This window comes from Musca autumnalis, unplaced genomic scaffold (assembly GCF_047663935.1).
Source record: "Musca autumnalis isolate F117 unplaced genomic scaffold, ASM4766393v1 scaffold_3, whole genome shotgun sequence".
Classification (NCBI taxonomy): domain Eukaryota; kingdom Metazoa; phylum Arthropoda; class Insecta; order Diptera; family Muscidae; genus Musca; species Musca autumnalis.
The window spans coordinates 179,848,362-179,864,703 of NW_027411866.1; the positions used below are offsets into that span (position 1 = coordinate 179,848,362).

The 16,342-nt window shown below is 36.4% G+C and overlaps 1 long non-coding RNA gene across 1 annotated transcript in view; it reads right to left on the bottom strand.

The window, feature by feature from the left end:
• The window catches only part of LOC141398560 (uncharacterized), a 440,123-nt gene that overhangs the window by 193,013 nt on the left and 230,768 nt on the right, over window positions 1-16,342 (bottom strand). Inside the window, exon 3 of the long non-coding RNA XR_012411661.1 lies at window positions 6,915-6,970. This is a non-coding gene — a long non-coding RNA (uncharacterized lncRNA). The remainder of the gene's footprint in view (window positions 1-6,914; window positions 6,971-16,342) is intronic.

The window sequence follows — 16,342 nt, forward strand, 5'->3', positions numbered from 1 at the left end:
GTTGTATGTACTATAGGTATATGTTTAGAGTCAAAAACGAACCACGCCCACTTTTTTAAATATGTTATATCCTGAAAACTGATGACCACGCCCACTCTTTTCAAAAAATTATTTTTTTAAAACTAATGAACCTAATTTAATGCAATTTTCAGAAACTCTTCAGGATTATCCCTTTGTCCAAATTGATATATATTTGTAGACGAATTTCGGGGACTTATTGGTTTATAATCGCTATATTTGCTAAACTTGCAAATTAATTTTCGAGACTACGGTGGTTGCGCCCCCGATCAATAAAAACGGTTTATTTACAAATTTCCTTAATTGGTGTGATTCAACCGTCCATCAGCCATGAAAAACTAAAAGCGGGAGAATTCGACTTAACCATTTTTTAACATTTATAATTAGATCGCTTTTTTTGGGTGAAGTAGGGGATGAAAGATACCAAGGAACGGTCCTGACCGGCTTTAACATGGCAAAGTCCAGAATTTATCCTGGTCCCTCTTTCATCTCAAGTGGACACTGACCTCCCCGTGGTGTCACCAGTGGTAGCTGGCTTTACCACCCGTTAAAGGTAGTGAGCTAAAATGTGCCGCGTTCACCCATAAGGACATTAAAAACTTGGTTTTGGGCGCAGGGTTTGTAACCCACCCCTAGAAAAAGCAGCCTACTATGAAACAAGTAAGCAAAGGCTATAATCGGACAGGGCCGACTATGCGATACCCTACACCACTACCCTGCGAATTAGATTTCATCAATTGGCAGGTGTGCATACAGTTGTACCACGGGCACTACGGTGGAGTATCTCAGTCATGAAAAACTTCTCTACAAGTGGTGTAGACTCGGCGATAAACAGTAAGTTCCATATCATAAGACAGCGAAATCCGTAGAGGTAATGTGACTAGACAAAAACTCGTTTTATAACAAAATAAAACGAATTAGTCTGGACCAAATTTTTTGCATATTTTGACATATTTTCATAAAATGAACATATGCAAAACCATATGCAAGGATTTGTGGCCTAAATATCCCACCGAATTGGCTGAGATTTTGTATTAAGTCTTCGTTGGGGGTATAAAACTTTCGACCTGAAATTTATGGGTATAGGTCCATGTCTTCATATAGCTACCATAGAACAGTACCTCCCGATATACGGTATTTTGAAGGTTGTGGCCTCAATATCCCACTGAAATGGTAGGCATTTTGTATTAAGTCTTCGTTGAGGGTATTAAACTTTCCACCTGAAATGTGTCGGTATAGGTCCGCGTCTACATATAGCTCCCATAGAACGGTACCTCTCGATTTTCGGCTTTTTGAAGGTTGTGGCCTCAATATCCCACTCAAATGCCTGAAATGTTGTATTAAGTGTTCGTTGGGGTATACAACTTTCGACCTGAAATTTGTCGGTATAGGTCCACGTCTCTATATATCTCACATGGAACAGTACCTACCGATTTTCTGTATTTAGAAGGTTATGGTCGCAATAGCCCTCCGAAATGGCTGAAATTTGGCATTATGCCTTAATTGGGGGTATAAAACTTTCCACCTAAAATTTGTCGGTATAGGTGTAGGCCTTCATATAGCTCCCATAGAACGATTGTTCCCCATTTTCTATATTTTGAAGGTTGTGGCTGTGGTTACAGATTTCTTTATTTTATATACTTATCTGAAGAAAATGTACACATAAACAGTTTAGAAGATTTAATTGAAATGTTTATTGTATACGAAAATATGTAAAATACATAAAGTTTGCATATGCATATTTTATACATTTTGCATATTTTTGCATTTGTGATATGTTTCAATTGGAATTTAATCAGAAACCAAAATATGCCCTGTCCCAAAATTTTACCAAAATAGGGGTTGCATAAAATTCCGGAATCTACAGATAATTGAGCTAATATGAATCAGGGTGCACTCATTGATATGAGAGAAGGCTCCCTTGTCGCTACTGTGATGTTTGTGGAACAATTATATATTATACGTTTCTAATAAATACTCTTAAATTGGAAAATTGGCGTTGTTTAGCTCCTTCGGCTACATCTTTAAATTTTGAACGATAAAGTAATACGATAGGGCTCCAAGCAATTTGCAAAACTCGGAATTTGTAGCATGGGAGGAAGATGTGGTTCTCTTCACAAAACTCATTATATATTAGGCAGTAGGCCCGTTATCAAGTATACATATTATTGCAATTTTTTTTGCCGGTATATGCCCTCCATTAATTCAAATATGGACCAAAAATAAAAAGTTTTTATTTTTCATACAAAAGTTTTGGTCCATTTCACCCGCTAAATAATATCAGATCATCATCCAAAATTGTAGGCATCTTCTTCGACCTAAGCCCTTACCTCGTGCAAAATTTCGTGACTATTGAGCTATAATTGCGACCTCTAGTGTGCTTATAATTACACTACAAGCAAAAAACTGGATATATTAGGCTCAAACTCTGTTATCTGACCACGTAAATCAACATAATTGGAGTCAATGGATAGAGAAAGAGATGGTCTTCCAAATATTATTTACGTGGGCGGAATGTGTCCTCCAAGAATAAAAATATAACCGGTATATTAACAATTTATACAATTTTCACACAAAAGTTGTCCATTTAACCCTCTAAACATCATCCGATCACCACCTCAAATTGCAAGCATCTTCTTTGTCATATACTGATATCTTGTTCTAATTTTCGAGGCGATCGGGGTATTATTGCGACCAACAGAGCTTCTACAAAATCGGATAAAAATTATGTTTTCCGTCCATTTCACCCGCTAAATATTTCACGATCATCACCAATTAAAATAGCGATCTATTCTGATGTGAAACCGACCTCCATACCAAATTTCGTGACGATCGGTCCATAATTGCGGTCTGTAGTTTGATTGCAATTTATAATGGACAGACGGACACACGGACGGACGGACACACATCTCAAAATCGCTTTATCTCGCCGAGATATGAAGATTGGTATACCACATTGGGGGTCTCAGGCGAATATTTCGCGGTGTTACATGAATTTTTACCAAAACAAACTTATAATACCCTTTCAACATAGTGGTGTAGGGTATAAAAATCTTCACATGTTGAATGAAATCGAGTAATCTATTAAAATGCCACCGTGGTGCAATGGTATGCACACCCGCCTTGCACGCTAAAGGTCGTGGGTTCGATTCCCCGGCCAGTCAACATCAAACACTTTTCAACGGTGGCAAAATACCCCTTAGTAATGTTGGCGACATTTTCTGTGTATTTCAGCCTTGTACAACTTCTTTACACGTGGTGTCTTAGACACGCCGTTCGGACTCTGCGATAAACAGTAGGTCCCATATCATTGAGCTAATATGAATCGGGGTGCACTCATTGATATGAGAGAAGTCTCCCCTGTCCCGCCTGGGATGTTTGTGGAACAATTATATATATTATTAAAATGAATTTAGTGTCCCTAATTAACTGGCCGCTCCTGTATGTATTTGTAGACGAATTTCGGGGACCTATTGGTTTATAATCGCTATATTTGCTAAACTTCCAAATTAATTTTCGGAACAAGGGTTACTATGTTATTTTTGAATGTTTCAGGAGTTTACACTCCTCCTAAAGCCTTTTCGACTATAAGTATTCCAACGTAGATTTCTCTTTATTTCTACAGATTGGACGTGGAGTGAATTTAATTAAGATAGTTGTAAATTATTTTATACATGGGATTTATTTTTTTCCAGGTCATATACATATTAACATGTTTTGATATATTAAATTAATCTTAGGATAACTGCCACTTGTATTGACAATTTTTACTCAAATACTGATTTGGATATATCATAATAAAACATAATTCTTGAGAAGTCTCTCAAAGATACGATATTAAATAGCTATAGCCTCTGACTTCTAAGTCTCTTAAAAATTTCATTGAAATTGGACATACGTAACAAAAACATGAAATCGACCTATAATATATATGCGGAATATGAACCGATCTCGATATACTTTATCACATTTATTTTTAGGCCAAATCCCGTCTCACATTCCAAATTTCATTGAAATCGAAAATACATAGCCTGTTTGGTGCATAAAATGAGGAAATCGGCTGAAAATATATATAGGAGCAATATCCAAATCTGAACCGATTTCGATATAATTTGGCACATTTATGTCTAGACCAATTTCCGCCAGACATTCCAAATTTTAGCGATATTGGACATATATAAGGTGTTTGGTGTATAAAATACAGGAAATCGGCCGAATATAAAGATAGGAGGAATACCCAAATCTGAACCGATTTCAATATAATTTGACACATTTATGTATGTCTATACTAAATTTCGTCACATATTCCAAATATCAGCGAAATTGGACATATATAGCGCGTTTGGTGCAATCAAATACAGGAAATCGGCCAAAAACATATATAGGAGCAATACCCAAATCTGAACCGATTTCGATATAATTTGGCATCGTCTAGACCAAATTCCGTCACAGATTTCAATTTTCATTGAAATTGGACGTACATAGCGTGTTTGTTGCACAAAATACAGGAAATCGGCCAAAATATATATGGGAGCTATATGCAAATCTGAACCAATTTCGATATAATCAGGCACATTTATTTCTAAACCAATTTCCGTCACACATTCCAAATTTTATTGAAATTGGACATAAACAGCGTGTTTGGTGCATAAAACAAAGAAGTCGGCCAACATATATATATATGTATATGGGAGCTATATCAAAATCTGAACCGATTTGAATATTATTTGGTAAGTTTATTTCCACATCAAATTCCGTCACACATACCAAATTTGGAAATTGTATCTGTAACATTTCTAAAGATATTTGCATACAAAATCGAATTATTTTGGAGGTACCTCCGGTTTTGTTGCTATATCTCCAGATCAAATGGGTGAATTTAGCTTGTTAAATGGTCCATTACGGCAAGCGTTTTATTTGAGAGATTCCATCATGAGAAAGAATATATTTATTGAGGCTAAGCGACAAATTATTTCCTAGTTTCTAAATGAAACACTGAAACTTAATTTTTTTAAATCATATTTTATTTTTAACTTTTTAGTAAATACAATTTTTGACCACTGAAAACAAAATTATATTCACTTTAGGCCGAAAATTTAGATAAAAACTATAAAATGCTTGAAATCGTGTAGTACTGTCTGTATCATTGGAAATGCCAAATGAAGATAGAATCCTCAAAATACCTGAAATTGGATGGTACCGCTATATGGGGGCTGTAGGAAAAATTGGGCCCATATTCATGTATTGTCATCCAAATCAGAAAAGTAGGCAAAGTTTCAGTTCGATTGGTCAACTGCAACTGTGTGGAAAATGAGTTACCAGAGTTGAAATGCAAGTTAAATAAAACACCGTTAAAACACTGTAAAATGGACCAATCTTTGTTTAATTTTCATATTCAGGTATTGTCATCCAAATTGAGAAGTGTGCAAAGTTTTAGTCCGATTGGTCAACTGCAACTGTGTCACAATTGAGATACCAGATTTGAAATGCAAATTTAAATAAAACACAGTAGAAACACTGCAAAAATGGAGCAATATTGGTTTTGATTTCATGTTCATGTATTGTCATCCAGATCTGAAAAGTGTGCAAAGTTTTAGTCTGATTGGTCAACTGCAACTGTGTCAAAATTAAGTTACCAGATTTGAAATGCAATTTAATTAAAACACCGTTAAACACTGTAGAATGGACCAATCTTTATTTTAATTTCATATTCAAGTATTGTCATCTAAATCTGAAAAGTGTGCAAAGTTTCAGTTCGATTGGTCAACTGCAACTGTGTTAAAAATGAGTTACCAGATTTGAACTAAACGGACAAAAGCAAGTTAAATAAAACACTGTAAAAATTTTAAATAGCGTTTCACATGTGTTTTTTATCTGCTCTAAAGAACTCGTAAAATACACAAACAATGTATTTTTGCTCTTCACAACTTTCTTTGAATATATTTATGCTCTTCCCTTAACTCTCCATTAACGCTGCTAAATACACCCTATGGAATTGAGGGCGTAAGGTGTTTATTTGATGCTTACAGGATTCGCCCACTCACATACACAACATGAATGCATAATAAATGAGCACAAGTTAAACCAACGGGCGAACAATAAATAGTGCTTAAGGAAAATTCCTATGAACATTTATGTGTGTATGTATGTGCTTAGAGACATTCATTATATATGGATTTTCTTCGATATAACCTAGAAAAATAAAACGAAAACAATTGAAAAATGCTTTAAATGAGGGTACAAATAATGCTCTAGAGACCTGGCGAAGGAATCTCTATTATATAGAAGAAGAAGAATCTGAAGTAGTACAACACTTTGCATGTAGATATTCGCTTAAAATCAGGTGAAATGAATTCATATAAGAATTTTGTTGAAAGTGAAGACAGCATGAACTAGTTTTAAAACAAGTGTTGAAAGTAATAATAGGACTCTCATTTTTCTTTCGCTTTCCTTTTGGCATGTGTTCTTGTTCACTAACCTTCTGTGTGCATATTTTTGGCATTTTAGGGGAGAGTGATTTTTTGACAAGAATGTGGGTGAAATATTAAAATGAGTTTTGGTTGGGGGAGAGCATCCCTGCAATTTTTTTGTGTATGTTATGTTAACAAAAATGATCAATTAATTAAAATTTATCTAATGGAATATTTTTTAAAAGACTCCACATAGAGAGTATATCCATAAAAAGTCATGTTGCAGTTGTTGCAGTGGGGACAACGTGTTCATAGAATTCATTTTCAAAGTTCACTTGTGAGATATTTGTTAGTGTTGAAGTATATTCTTTTGACTCCATAATATTGTGTAGCAGTTCTATGAGGTTTTCATTAAATGTTAGTTAGAATAACACATGTTTATATATATAAAGTGTTTTAAAACAAATATTTTTTGTACATACAGACCTTTTTTTTAATAATACACACGGCTTTTCATTAATTCATGATTAGGAGGTTCACACCTGAAAATGAAAGTAAAATATAATAAGGCATTAATAAAATAATTGTAGCTTTTTTAAATGTAAAAAATAAGTTATTAACAAAAACTTTTTATTTTCGTGATTCATTAAAATAATTATTGTACATGCTTTAATTATTTACAAATGACTTATCACCCTAAAACTCTAAGTTGGTTTGACCATGTACATTAGGGCGGGCCGATTTGTATAGAAGAAAAAAACCTTAATGGGCGCATCGCGTTTCTGATTTCTGGGATTTTACTGAACAAAAAAGTCCACTAGATGTCTACGGTGAAAATCGGGCCTCCCGATTTTGAGTTGAAGTTTTTTATCAAATTTTTGGATATTTTGGCATACAATAGCCAAAGCATAGAAATTTTCGATCCAATACTAAGACAAAAGCATTGGAACGCTCCTTCAGGCAGCTTAGGCCTTGGTGCGGAGCAAATTTTTGTTTATAATATTGATAAATTACTTACTTACTTAGCTAACCATAACAGGACATTTGTTCCATAGACCAAACTAAGAAAAGATGTCCAATTCTCTTTGTTTAGTGCTTCGCTTTCTGGAATACCGCGCCTTGTCATCTCTTCATCCACTTATTTGAGCCATCTATTCTTTAGCCTGCCAATTCTGCGTTTACCGCCGTGTGTCTCGAATTTATACGCCTTTTTAGCGGGTTCATCATCGCTCATTCTTATTATATGGCCTAGCCAACGCAATCGCTGCATCTTGATACGTTTAACTATATTAATGTCTTTGTATAGCAGATACAGCTCGTGGTTTATACGACGTCGATATTCACCGTCAACGCATATTGGTCCTGCCTTATTTGCTTGCGCAAGTACCCAGTCTTCGGAACTATACATCAGCACGGGTAGTATCAGTGTTATGTAAAGTGTTATTTTGGTTTGACGAGTTGTGGCTTTGTTTTTGAAGTGCTTACTTAAGCCAAAGTAGCATCTGTTGGCCAATACAATCCTTTTTATTTATTTTATTTGTTGTGTTTACGGCGGTGCCGAGGTATACGAAGTCTTTTACTACCTCAAAATTATAGAAACCAACTTCTACAGTTGGTCCGATCTCAATGGACGCATTGCGCGTCCACACCATCAACTTGGTCTTCTCGCCGTTTACCGCCAGACCCAATTTAGCAGATTCTCCTTCGACCTTCATTAAGGTATCGGTTACTTCTTTTACTGTTCTCCCATCAGCATAAGCAAGTAACATGTGGCTATTGGTGTAGATTGTGCCACTTCTTTTGACATGTATTTCTCGTATAACCTTTTCTAGCAGGATGTTAAAAAGATCACACGAAAAGCTGTCTCCTTGACTGAAACCTCTTTTGGTACAAAACTCTTCGGAGAGGTTCTTTCCTCTTTTAACTGAAGATCTTGTGTCAGTTAGAGTCATTTTACAAAGCCGAATGAGCTTTGCGAGGATACCAAATTCAGACATGGCTTGGAATACCTTTGAACGTAGCGGGCTGTCGAAGGCTGCTTTACAATCGACAAAAAGGTGGTAGGTGACGATCTCCATCTCTTGGGTCTTCTCCAGGATTTGCCGCAGGGTAAATATCTGGTAAAAGGTGGACTCGACAGGTCTAAAGCCGCATTGGTATGGTCCAATTATTTCGTTGACGATGGGCTTTAGTCGTTTGCACAATATCCCTGACACTATCTTGTAGGCGATAGGGAGAAGACTTATGCCCCTATAATTGGAGCATAAAGTCTTATCTGCTTTCTTACGGACGGGACACAGGATGCTCAGGTTCCAATCGTCGGGTACGCGTTTTTCGTGCCAGATGGAGCTATCTAGCTGATGCATACACCTTATCAGCGTGTCGCCTCCGGTTTTAAACAGCTCGGCTGGTAGGCCATCAGCTCCTGCTGCCTTATTATTCTTCAGCCTGTTTATTGCTGCCTTTACATCATCTTGACCGGGTGGTATACATTCAATACCAACTTCTGGGATTGGATCTGTGGTATCTTCGTCGACTTCGCTACTATTGGATACCCACAGTTTGGAAAATGCTCTTTCCATATCCTTAGCACACTATCTGTATCAGTTACCAGATTACCTTGCTGGTATCTACAGGAGGATATTCCAGTTCCAAGGCCATAAGTTTGATGTTTCACTCTTTGGTAGAATTTTCGGACTTCATTCTGTCTCCTGTACATCTCGATTTGTTCACACTCCCGCTTTTCCATCTCTCTCTTTTTCCTGCGGAAAAGACGTTTCTCCTCTCTGATTTTCTCCCGATACCACTCTCGTGCGCTACGCGTTGCTACTAATTGTTAAGTAGCCCTATATGCCGCATTTTTTGCTTCGGTAGCAGCTCGACACTCCTGGTCATACCATGGATTCCTTGGTGGAGGTCTCTGGTATCCAAGTACTGATTTTGTGGCTGTTTGCATGGAGTGGGCAATGTTTTGCCATTGTCCGGATATGTTATCGGGACGAGAAGTGCTTTGATTAAGCAGTTGGGCCAGTTGAGTGGAATAAGCTGTGGCTATCTGTTGTGATTGCAGCTTACCGATGTCCAACTTCCGTGTTGTGTCTGTTCACACTTTGTTTGCAACGTTTAGTACGTACGTTTGCTGCAACAAGGTAGTGGTCCGAGTCTATGTTTGCTCCTCGGAACGAACGCACATCCAACACGCTCGATGAATGTCTTCCATCTATCACAACGTGATCAACTTGATTTCTTGTTTTCTGATCTGGAGACAGCCAGGTGCCCTTATGGATGTCGAGATGTTGAAATCTGGTGCTGCTAACTACCATGTTTTTTGCCGCTGCAAAGTCTATCAGCCTCATACCATTGTCAGATGTTTCACTGTGGAGACTGAATTTCCCGACTGTTGGGCCAAAGATATTCTCCTTTCCAATTTTGGCATTAAAATCGCCTAGTATAATTTTAATGTCATGGGCAGGGCAACGGTCATAAGTTTCTTCTAAGCTCTCGTAAAATATATCTTTGGTCTGTTCGTCCTAGTCTTCAGTGGGAGCATGAGCGCAAATAAAGCTGATGTTGAAGAATTTTGCTTTTATTCGAATTATAGCGAGTCTTTCATGCACTGCACGATGGGGCCAATGGCAGGTTTTTGAGGCAAAAAGTCATTTTTTCAAGTCAGCGATTGAAATCAAATAATAACGGAATTATATTCTTAACACTTTCAAACCTCCAAAACCAAAAAAATTACAATCTGGCAACGACCCACGGCGACATGCCAAGCTGTCAAAGATGTCATAATTATGATTCCGTTCATTTCTGACATTCAGTCGTAATTAAACAATTTAAGTATTTTGGCGCCAAAACCTGATCTGTTGATATTAACTATTTTTTAAAAATGGAAAATACGGGAAATTTTATGTAAATTAAGATTATTATTAAAAGTGTAAATGTAATATTAGATATGGTCAATAATTTGTTGTGTCAGTAAGTGATGGTTTTTGATGTAGTCTGTGGTATCGTCCATGTGTTCTTTGGAGTAGAACTTTCGGCTTCAGGTTGCTTTGTCGTAAAAATATGTATCTGGTGAAAGGTGACAATGTCGGCTAACAGATTTTGAAAAGAATTTTTGCGTATACTTGCGAATAAAAAAATTATCAACTTCCAGATTTCGTAAAACTTAAAAATTTGGATATTTTTAATTTTTGGTTGGAAATTCAGCGAAAACCTAAACACGTTATAGAATGGATTTCTGCAAAATCCATTCGAGGTGTCAAAGACAACTTCATGACCGAAGTTAAAAAGCAAATTTATAATATTTGTGCACGCCTTAACCAAAAATGGATAAAAAATTGGAGGTCAAAAAGTCGTGTATTACAATTTGAAAGCTTATGGTTAGCTAGCGACACAGTATTTACGCTAGAACAAGGTAATGATAAAAAGAAGAGAGGGCGCCCTAATGTGGATTATAGTGAAGGATGAAAACTTGCTTCGGAAGTCTGCTATGAACACGGCAACAATACCAAACCCTTGATTCATGCCGCCTCTGTTTCGGCCAATTTGTCAAAAGAAAAATATTTTAACTATGTTCTCAAGGAAGTTCGGTATCAACCAACTAAATTGAGAAAACAATTAACTTCGACAGAGAAAATTTATGAACGATATATCCAAATCTGAACCGATTTCAATATGATGTCTCAATAATGTTTTCTAGACCAAATTCCGTCACACACTTTAAATTTCATCACAATTGGACATATATAGCGTGATTGCTGCACGAAATACCTAAAATCGGGTGAAAATATATATGGGAGCTATATCCAAATCTGAACCGATTTCGATATAATTTGGCATACTTTTTTCTAGACGTAATTTCGACACACATTTTAAATTTCATCGAAATTGGACAGAATTTGCGTGTTTGTTGCACCAAATACCTAAAATCGGGTGAAAATATATATGGGAGCTATATCCAAATCTGAACCGATTTCAAAATAACTTTGCAAACTTATTTCCAGTCCGAATTCCGCCACATATTCCAAATATCATCATAATTGGACAGAATTTTCGTGTTTGGTCCATCAATTACTCGAAATCGGGCGAACATATATATGAGAGCTATATCTATATATGAACCGATATCAACCAAATTTGGCAGATTAGCTTCTAGGCCGATCATAAACATCTGCACGAAATTTTGAAGGTCTAGCTTGCCCCTGTGATTTTTTGCCTCAAAAACATGTCATCGGCCCCAACGTGCACTGGGGTAAAGCTGGAGACCAGATGTTTTAACCACCGACCAAATACAAATCCGCAACCAAACTCATGCTTTGTGTCATGGCAGCTATAATACAGTGCGTCATCTTTAGGTGTTGTTGTGACGCTTTTCCCGTTCCATCGTATTTCCTGTATGGCAGTAATGTCGGCCTTGAACTTTTCAAGTACATCTGCCAATGCGTAAACTGCACCTTCTCTATAAAGAGTGCGAACATTCCAGGTGCAGATTCGCAGATCATGGTCCTTAAAACGTTTGCGGGTTTCGTCAACTTTAGAGGGGTTTATTTTTCTTTTCTTTCGTTTTTTCATAGTAGGCTGTTTTTTCTATGGGAGGCTTACTACCCGACACTCAAACCCATGTTTTTAACGTTCTTATGGGTGAACGTGCGACACAGAGTGTTCTTAATTATTGTCTTGGCTAAAATTATTGTCTTAGAATTGGATCGAAAATCCCAATAATTTGGCTGTTATGTGCCAAAATATCAAAAAAAAAAAAAAAAAAAAACATAATAAAAAAAACTCGATTTTCAACGTAGAAATATGGTCTAGTGGATATGACAGTGCCCCACGACCTGACAAAATAGCTCCTTGATTCTAATCAGGCAAAGATTTTTGAAGTAATGTCCAACCGGCAAATAACAAGAATTTTCCCACCTCCTCAGTGCTTTAATCTTGTCTCCTGGTTTAAAATTTTCACAACCCTAAAAAATCTTTAAAGACTTTTCAAATCGCAACTTCTTAATAGGCAGCATTTTGCTGAAGAATGGCAATTCCCAACAATACAGACTCCTATGTGGCCTTAACCCCATTATATACAGCCTTATTCTGAACAGCCATATTCGTTTTCTCAATGAGTTAAACAACTTTTATATGAACGAACGAGTATATGTAAGTGTATGTGTGTGTGCGGGCAACAATAACGAATTTTCCATCCACTTTTTCTGCACTTTAGACCACATGGCCGTTTGAGTGAAAGAAAAAGAAAAAACTAAAAAACCGAAAACTGGAGAAAGTTTTAATATATAACCTTTTTTCACCATTTTTTAAATTTAATTTATAAGTTTTAATCCGTTCCAGTTCAATTTTCGCGGTAGTACTGCTTCTCTTGGCTCCCCGTTCCATTTTATGATACATAAAGGGATATGAATGAACGGGTCTCTGCATTGGTAAATTGAAGTGGTGGGCAAACAGGAGGTTGATGGTGATAACGATTATGATGATGTTGCTGTACTTCGTCTACTGCATTGAGAACAAAGAAAAAATGATACCACAAAACAACGTTGGTTGTCCGTTTAATAGATAGTCTCATTAACTTTAAGCACGCACTGGAGTGTGACTACACTCTGGAGCCCTGCTCACAGGTCTATGAAATTTGTTGGAAAAAGGGTGAAATATTAAAGGGTGAAATTTTGTAATTTATATTATACTAGCAAAGTGCCCGCTACTTCGTATGCGGAAAGGATATAAAAAACAAATAAACAATATATAATATGGATATGGCGAACAGTGAAAATTAACAGCGAGATCAACATTGCACACCAATACTCACACTAAATCCAAAAAATACAGATTCCAGCACTGTCCCTACACCCAATAGTACGATTTTCCAAAACTACCTCAATCCTTCACTTCACCAGTAATCTTAATTCCAAAAACAGGATTCCAGCGCTATCGGTGCACTCAAATTCAAATTGTATCATTTGGTATATTTCGTGACCATAAGTATGAATTTCAAAAACTACCTCCATGTCTCATTCCTACACTCCAACCGTACTCGAATTTTCAGAAATCCTGCTCGCCCAAATCCAAATTGTACCAATATTAGCACCAATTAGTACATTTCGTATACCAAAGTGCGAATTTCCACAACTATCTCCATATCCCAATCCTAACCTCCAAAATTAATCTTAATTGCAAACTTCAGAACTCCATCCATTCACCCTAATCCGAATTGGACTAAATTAAGTTCCGTATATTACACATACCTACGAGTTTCCAACACTACCTTCATATCTCATATCTACACTACAACAGTCATCTTAATTCCAAACCTCAGGATTCCTCACCCAAATCCAAATTGTACTAAACTTAGTACCATTCAGTACTTTTCGTACACTTCCAAAAACGCTTTGTTACATCTTTCCTACTCGTCACCACTGACTCTCATTCCAAATATTCAGGATTCCAGCTCTATTCGTTCACCCAAATCCAAATTGTACTAAATTTAGTACCATTTCGTACTTTTCGTACATTTACAGTTCGAATTTCCAAAAACCCTTTGTTACATTTTTCCTACTCTTATCCAGTGACCCTCATTCCAAATTTCAGGATTTCAGCTCTAATCGTTCACCCAAATCCAAAATGTACTAAATTTAGTACTTTTCGTACATTTACAGTTCGAATTTCCAAAAAACCTTTGTAACATCTTTCCTACTCTTCTCCAGTGACCCTCATTCCAAATTTCATGATTCCAGCTCTATTCGTTCACCCAAATCCAAATTGTACTAAATTTAGTACCATTTAGTACTTTTCGTACATTTATAGCTCGAATTTTCAAAAACCCTTTGGTAGATCTTTCCTACTCTTTACCAGTGATCGTCATTCGAAATTTCGGGATTCCAGCTCTATCCGTTCGCCCAAATCCAAATTATACTAAACTTAGTACCTTTCAATAATCTTCGTACACTAAATTTAGTACCATTTAGTACTTTTCGTACATTTACAATTGGAATTTCCAAAAACCCTTTATTACATCTTTCCTACTCCTCACCAGTGACCCTCATTTCAAATTTCAGAACTCAAGCTCTGTTCGTTCACCCAAATTGTACTAAAGTTAGTACCATTTAGTACTTTTCGTACATTTATAGTTCGAATTTCTAAAAACAATTTGGTAGATCTTTTCTACTATTCACCAGTGACCCTCATTCCAAATTTCAGGATTCCAGCTGTATTCGTTCACCCAAATCCAAATTGTACTAAATTTAGTATCATTTAGTACTTTTCGTACATTTATAGTTCGAATTTCCAAAAACAATTTGGTAGATCTTTCATACTCTTCACCAGTGTCCCTCATTCTAAATTTCAGGATTCCAGCTCTATCCGTTCAACCTAAATCTAAATTGTACCAAATTTAGAACCATTTAGTGCTTTTCGTACCCATAAGCACGAATTTTTAAAACTACATCCATTTGACTCTCCAACAGTATCCTTAGTTTAAAATTTCAGGATTCCAGCTCTATCCGTTCGCCCAATTCATCATTGTACCAAATTTAGTACATTTCGTACACATAAGTAAGAATTTTCAAAACTACGTCCATTCTAATCTCCAACAGTAGCCATAATTGAAAATTTCAGGATTCCAGCTTTATCCGTTCGCCCAAATCATAATTGTACCGAATTTAGTACCATTTAGTACTTTTCGTACATATGTGTACACATTTCCTAAACCACCTCCTTATGTCAACCGTACCTTTTAACCTTGATTCTCACACCAAATTTCAACCTCTAACCTTTATCCGTTCACAATATACGAATTGACACCAGATTTAGTACTTTTCGTACACTAATAGTTCGAATTTCTAAAAACCCTTTAGCACATCTTTTCCACACTCCATCAGTGACCTTCACTCCAAATTTCAAAGTTCTAGCTCTAGGGTTCGCCAAATACAAACGGTACCATATTTAGTACCTTTTAGTACTTTTCGTACCCTTCCAGTTCGAATTTCCCAAAACCCGACCTTATCTGACCCCTTTGGACCAAAAGTGATCCACACCCAAAATTTCAAGATTCTAGCTTCAGCCGTTTGGTCTGGGCGTTGATGAATCATTAAGTCAGTCAGTCAGTCAATCACTTTACTCTTTTATTAATATAGATTTAAAAAAGTGGGCGTTGTCCAGTCTTAATGCCCCAAATAAACACGTAAGGTCGGAGACACAATCGCCATTGATTCAGAAATTAATTTTCAAAGCGATACATTTGTAATTGTTGCAAATATTGCATTTTTACAAAAATAGGGCACAGGGGAGGTACCCCGCCCGATCCTAAATTCAACCAAATGTGTAGCCTATTTCAACAGGGGGCCATCACTCTACGTTCCCTGAAAATTTCAGGAAAATCTGTTGAGTAGTTTCGTAGATATAACATATTTATAAAAGTGGGCGGAAAAGTGGGCGTGGCCAATTTTTCTTTGCATAAAAACCTAAACAGGACTATGACTAACATTTCCACAAAAAATTATCGAAATCGCTCCAGCCGTTTTCAACTGATTCAATTACCAACAAACGACAATTAAATTTTATATATAAAGATTAATATTTCAAAATTTTCTATAGCCCAATTGCTCACCCAAATGCAAAATAAATCGCAAAAATATCAACTTAACTGAAACACTTTCAATTTTCCAAACCTTATCAACAATCTGCGCCTTGTTTTCCTTCGCTTCTTGTTGTTTTTATTTTTGGTTCTAGTTTTGTTGAGTTCGCCACTTCAGGCTTTATACAAACCAAGTGAAAAATTGAATTCCCTCCCCGGTTTTTTGTTTGATGTTTTTAGAATTGGCCTTTTCTGTTTAGTTTTTGTTCTCTGTTCCTGTTTTTCACAGTTTGTTAATGTACAGTTGTTGTTTTGTAACAATGATACCTTAGGC